Source organism: Procambarus clarkii, unplaced genomic scaffold (genome assembly GCF_040958095.1).
Source record: "Procambarus clarkii isolate CNS0578487 unplaced genomic scaffold, FALCON_Pclarkii_2.0 HiC_scaffold_141, whole genome shotgun sequence".
Classification (NCBI taxonomy): domain Eukaryota; kingdom Metazoa; phylum Arthropoda; class Malacostraca; order Decapoda; family Cambaridae; genus Procambarus; species Procambarus clarkii.
Genome location: NW_027189174.1, coordinates 96,680 through 102,366, shown reverse-complemented (window position 1 = coordinate 102,366; position 5,687 = coordinate 96,680).

Sequence of the window (5,687 nt, the reverse complement as noted above, 5' to 3'; positions counted from 1 at the left end):
CTAACCTAACCAAACTTAACCTAACCTAACCTAACCTAACCTAACCAAACCTAACCTAACTAACCTAACCTAACCTAACTAACCTAACCTAAACCTAACCAACCTAACCTAACTAACCTAACCAAACTTAACCTAACCTAAACCAAACTTAACCTAGCCTAACCAAACTTAACCTAACCTAGGGGCTGGTCCCAAACCTGCACACAGAAATAACATCACATGAGACCAGAAGACATGGCAGGATGTGCAGATACCCCCGTTGAAAAACAGAGGTGCAACTGGTACTCTGAGAGAGAACTCTATCAACATCAGAGGTCCGAGAATGTTCAACACGCTTCCACTACACATAAGGGGCATAACTGGCCGACCCCTCACAGTGTTCAAGAGAGAACTGGATAAGCACCCTCCAAAGGATACCTGATCAACCAGGCTGTGACTCATACGTCAGGCTGCGAGCAGCCGCGTCCAACAGCCTGGTTGATCAGTCCGGCAACCAGGATGCCTGGTCGACGACCGGGCCGCGGGACGCTAAGCCCCGGAAGCACCTCAAGGTAAGGTAACCTAACCTAACCTAACCAAACTAACCTAACTAACCTAACCTAACCTAACTAACCTAACCTAACCTAACCAAACCTAACCTAACTAACCTAACCAAACTTAACCTAACCTAACCAAACTTAACCTAACCTAACCAAACTTAACCTAACCTAACCTAACCTAATCTAACCTAACCAACCTAACCTAACCAAACTTAACCTAACCTAACCTAACCTAACCTAACCAAACTTAACCTAACCTAACCTAACCAACACCCACCTCACAAGATCGAACACCTAAACTGACCCTGACTGACCCTCACCAGGATGCAACCCTACATGAAGCTCACAACTCCTGGATACCTGTTTACTGCTAGGAGAACAGAGGCATTAGGTGATAGGAAACGTTACCATAATTTCAGTCCTGCCTGGCCGGGTTCGATCCAGGAATCCCCGATCGTTAGTCTAGAAGGAACACATACATGTTTCATATTTCTGTGTACTCACCTATTTGTACTTGCAGGACTGAGCATCAGTTTTTGAACGCTGACAATATAGCCGCCGGTTGTTTAAAGCAATGACTCCTGGTCTATTTTCCTGTCATATCAACTTTTAAAATTATGAATGGAGTTTGCATCTACAAACTGTGGCTTTTTGTAAGTTTGTTCTCACCTAGTTGTATTCACCTAGTTGTGTTTGCTAGGTTGATATTCAGATCTTTGGTCCCACCTCTCAACCATCAATCAATTGCTCAAGTAGTTTTTCCAGTAGTTATGTAACTCATACTCTCAGCTCTGTTGGAAAAAAGGCTGGGGCTGCATATTCAAGTATTTGTCTCGCATAGGTTGAAAAAAAGGTTCATTCTTCTTTACACGTTAGAAATGGTACTTTGAACATGTTCTATCTAAGTCGGATAGAACATATTCTTAATCCGGATAGACCTGCGTTCGAGCCTGTCGAAACGGTTGCAATTACAGGGCACATATTGTCCTCTCCTGTAGCAGCATCAGGTTCGATAGATTCTCTGGACAGCCGATAATTGACCTTCTGGCTGTTCTCACGTTGACAAATTTAAAAACTGTTTTTTTGATAAAAAAAAACGGCACATTCCTTAGATGTTTAAATTTTTTATCTCTGTCCGTGTATGTGTCTTGAGTTGAGTTTTGATTCCTTGTGTTTCTTGATTCCTTGTGTTTCTTGATTCCTTGTGTTTCTTGATTCCGTGTGTGTCTTGAATCCGTTTGTGTCTTGATTCCTTGTGTTTCTTGATTCCGTGTGTGCCTTGATTCCTTGTGTGTCTTGATTCCTTGTGTTTCTTGATTCAGTGTGTGTCTTGATTCCGTGTGTGTCTTGATTCCGTCTGTGCCTTGATTCCTTGTGTTTCTTGATTCCGTGTGTGTCTTGATTCCTTGTGTTTCTTGATTCCGTGTGTGTCTTGATTCCGTGTGTGTCTTGATTCCGTGTGTGTCTTGATTCCGTCTGTGCCTTGGTTTCTTGTGTTTCTTGATTCCGTGTGTGTCCTTGATTCCTTGTGTTTCTTGATTCCGTGTGTGTCTTGATTCCGTTTGTGTCTTGATTCCTTGTGTTTCTTGATTCTGTGTGTGTCTTGATTCCGTTGTGTCTTGATTCCTTGTGTTTCTTGATTCCGTGTGTGTCTTGATTCCGTCTGTGCCTTGATCCTTGTGTTTCTTGATTCCGTGTGTGTCTTGATTCCTTGTGTGTCTTGATTCCGTCTGTGCCTTGATTCCTTGTGTTTCTTGATTCCGAATGTGTCTTGGTTCCGTGTGTGTCTTGATTCCGTGTGTGTCTTGATTCCGTGTGTGTCTTGATTCCGTCTGTGCCTTGATTCCTTGTGTTTCTTGATTCAGTGTGTGTCCTTGATTCCGTTTGTGTCTTGATTCCTTGTGTTTCTTGATTCCGTGTGTGCCTTGATTCCTTGTGTTTCTTGATTCCGTGTGTGTCTTGATTCCGTGTGTTTCTTGATTCCGTGTGTGTCTAGATTCCGTGTGTGTCTTGATTCCGTGTGTGTCTTGATTCCGTGTGTGTCCTGATTCCTTGTGTTTCTTGATTCCGTCTGTGCCTTGATTCCTTGTGTTTCTTGATTCCGTGAGTGTCTGATTCCTTGTGTGTCTTTATTACGTCTGTGCCTTGATTCCTTGTGTTTCTTGATTCCGAGTGTGTCTTGATTCCGTGTGTTTCTTGATTCCGTGTGTGTCTTGATTCCGTGTGTGTCTTGATTCCGTGTGTGTCTTGATTCCGTCTGTGCCTTGATTCCTTGTGTTTCTTGATTCCGTGTGTGTCTTGATTCCGTTTGTGTCTTGATTCCTTGTGTCTCTTGATTCCGTGTGTGCCTTGATTCCTTGTGTTTCTTGATTCCGTGTGTGTCTTGATTCCGTTTGTGTCTTGATTCCTTGTGTCTCTTGATTCCGTGTGTGCCTTGATTTCTTGTGTTTCTTGATTCCTTGTGGTGTCTTGATTCCGTGTGTGTCTTGATTCCGTGTGGTGTCTTGATTCCGTGTGGGTCCTGATTCCTTGTGTTTCTTGATTCCTTGTGTTTCTTGATTCTGTGTTTGTCTTGATTCCGTCTGTGCCTTGATTCCTTATGTGTCTTGATTTCGTGTGTGTCTCCTGAGTGTGTCTTCTTTCCGCGTGTGTCTTGATTCCGTATGTTCCCGTGTCCGTCAGAATCTTAGGTTAGTCATAGGTTAGGTTAGGTTAGGTTAGGTTAGTTAGTGTCCGTGTCAATGTCTATGTCATTGTCCCTGGGGTTTTGAGTCCAGGATGCCATTTGTGTCCCCTCAAATTGCCTCCCTTATCTCCACCTTGGGATCGTGTCAGTGTCCATGTGTGTCTTGATTCTGTGTGTGTCTTGAGTCCGTGTGTATCTTGAGTCAGATTCAGATTCAGATTCAGATGTTTATTCAGGTAAGGTATATACATACAAGTGATGTTACATTAATGGATTGATATATAGATAGAGCTAGTACATACAATGCCTAAGCCACTAAAAGAGTCGGTTTGTGTCTTGATTCTGTGAGTGTCTTGAGTCCGTGTGTGTCTTGATTCTGTGTGTGTCTTGAGTCCGTGTGTGTCTTGAGTACGTGTATTGATTCCGTGTGTCCGTGTCCGTTAGAGTCTATGAGTGTCCGTATCCGTGTCCGTGTCCGTGTCATTATCCCTGGGGTATAGAGACCAGGATGCCATTTGTGTCCCCTCAAATTGCCTCCCTTATCTCCACCTTGGGATCGTGTCAGTGTCCATTGTGTGTCTTGATTCCGTGTGTGTCTTGATTCCGTGTGTGTCTTGAGTCCGCGTGTGTCTAGAGTCCGTGTGTGTCTTGAGTCCGTGTGTGTCTTGATTCCGCGTGTGTCTTGAGTCCGTGTGTGTCTTGAGTCCGTGTGTGTCTTTAGTCCGTGTGTGTCTTGAGTCCGCGTGTGTCTTGAGTCCGTGTGTGTCTTGATTCCGCGTGTGTCTTGAGTCCGCGTGTGTCTTGATTCCGTGTGTGTCTTGAGTCCGCGTGTGTCTTGAGTCCGTGTGTGTCTTGAGTCTGCGTGTGTCTTGAGTCCGTGTGTGTCTTGATTCCGCGTGTGTCTTGAGTCCTGTGTGTCCGGGTGTCTTTGGGGTTTTGGGTCCAGGAAGCTATTTGTGTCGACCCAAATTGCCTCCCTTCTCCCCACCTGAAATCCAGGTGAATTGAAAGACCTGCCCGAGGTCAGTGGATCCAGGTATCCGTCCGTGGGCCCCCGGATTTCAACCCTTCCCCACATTCCAAGGGGTCAGTCAATCAATCTTCAGCTATCCAGAGAATCTATCGAAACTGATGCTCCTACAGGAGGGGACACACAGATAAATCTGTGCCCTGTACTTGCAACCGTTCCGACAGGCTCGAACGCAGGTCTATCCGGATTAAGAACATGTTCTATCCGACTAGGCCACGCTGGAGTTGCCTTCTGAATCAAATTTTGCACTTGTATTTATATCTCGTAGTAAGGTTAGTTAGTGTCTATTTATCAACATTTGCAATGATTGACGTGTGAAGTTGTGAGTTTGTGTTGACAGAAAGAAATTCATAACACCTTATTCGATGAGGTTGCAGTCCAGTGAGGCAGTTTCATGAATGAATATTGGAGAATTTAGGCAAACTGACGTGTGTGTGTGTGTGTGTGTGTGTGTGTGTGTGTGTGTGTGTGTGTGTGTGTGTGTGTGTGTGTGTGTGTGTGTGTGTGTGTGTGTGTGTGTGTGTGTGTGTGTATGTGTGTTTAAAGGTATGTATTATTTAATATTTAGTGTGGTGTGTGTGTGTGTCCAAATGAGTTTGTGAATGGTAAACAAGCAATCCAATACCTAATATGTGCTAATCTAGGCCTCGTTTTGTATACATATATATATGTGTTTACTAGGGAATGAAAATCCGGTTTGTTTTATTCTAAGTTTTTTCAACAATAAATAGTACATACGCGAACGAACGGTTCGGCTGGGTAAGTATAGCGTTGTGGCGGCCATTTTCTCTGTTAGGCGGGGGTTGGGGGAAGGGGGGTTGGTCTCTGGTAATTGTGGTATAGGGGTAGTTATATTTGGGCCTCGGTTGGGGGGTAGGGTGTTGGTAGGGGGGTGGGGGCCCAGGGAGCAGCAGAGGGGGGACCTGAGGGAGAGGCATGGAGCTGCTAGTTAATCATTAAGATATTAATTTGTGGAGATAGGGTTATATAAGGAAAGATGTTTAGGAAGGAATAAGAAAAGTGTTTGGAACTGATGAAAGTATATGAGTTTATAGTGATTCATGTTAGAAGAAAGATATGTGCTCTAAAAGGTGAAGAGATTTGTAAAGGACTTTATCTGCTTAATAATATATTAATTAACGGTAAATGACCATTGGAGATAGATATTCAACAGCATAATGAGTGGACAAGTTTTAGCAGGAAGGCCGGCACAGAGAGAGAATGGACCGATAAATAGTTAGACATTTTTTCTCGAATGGTATACTCTAATAATCATAGGTACATATTTCAGAGCGCGACATTCGTGCGCGCGCGCGCGCACACACACACATATACACACACACTCACACACACACACACACACACACACACACACACACACACACACACACACACACACACACACACACACACACACACACACACACACACA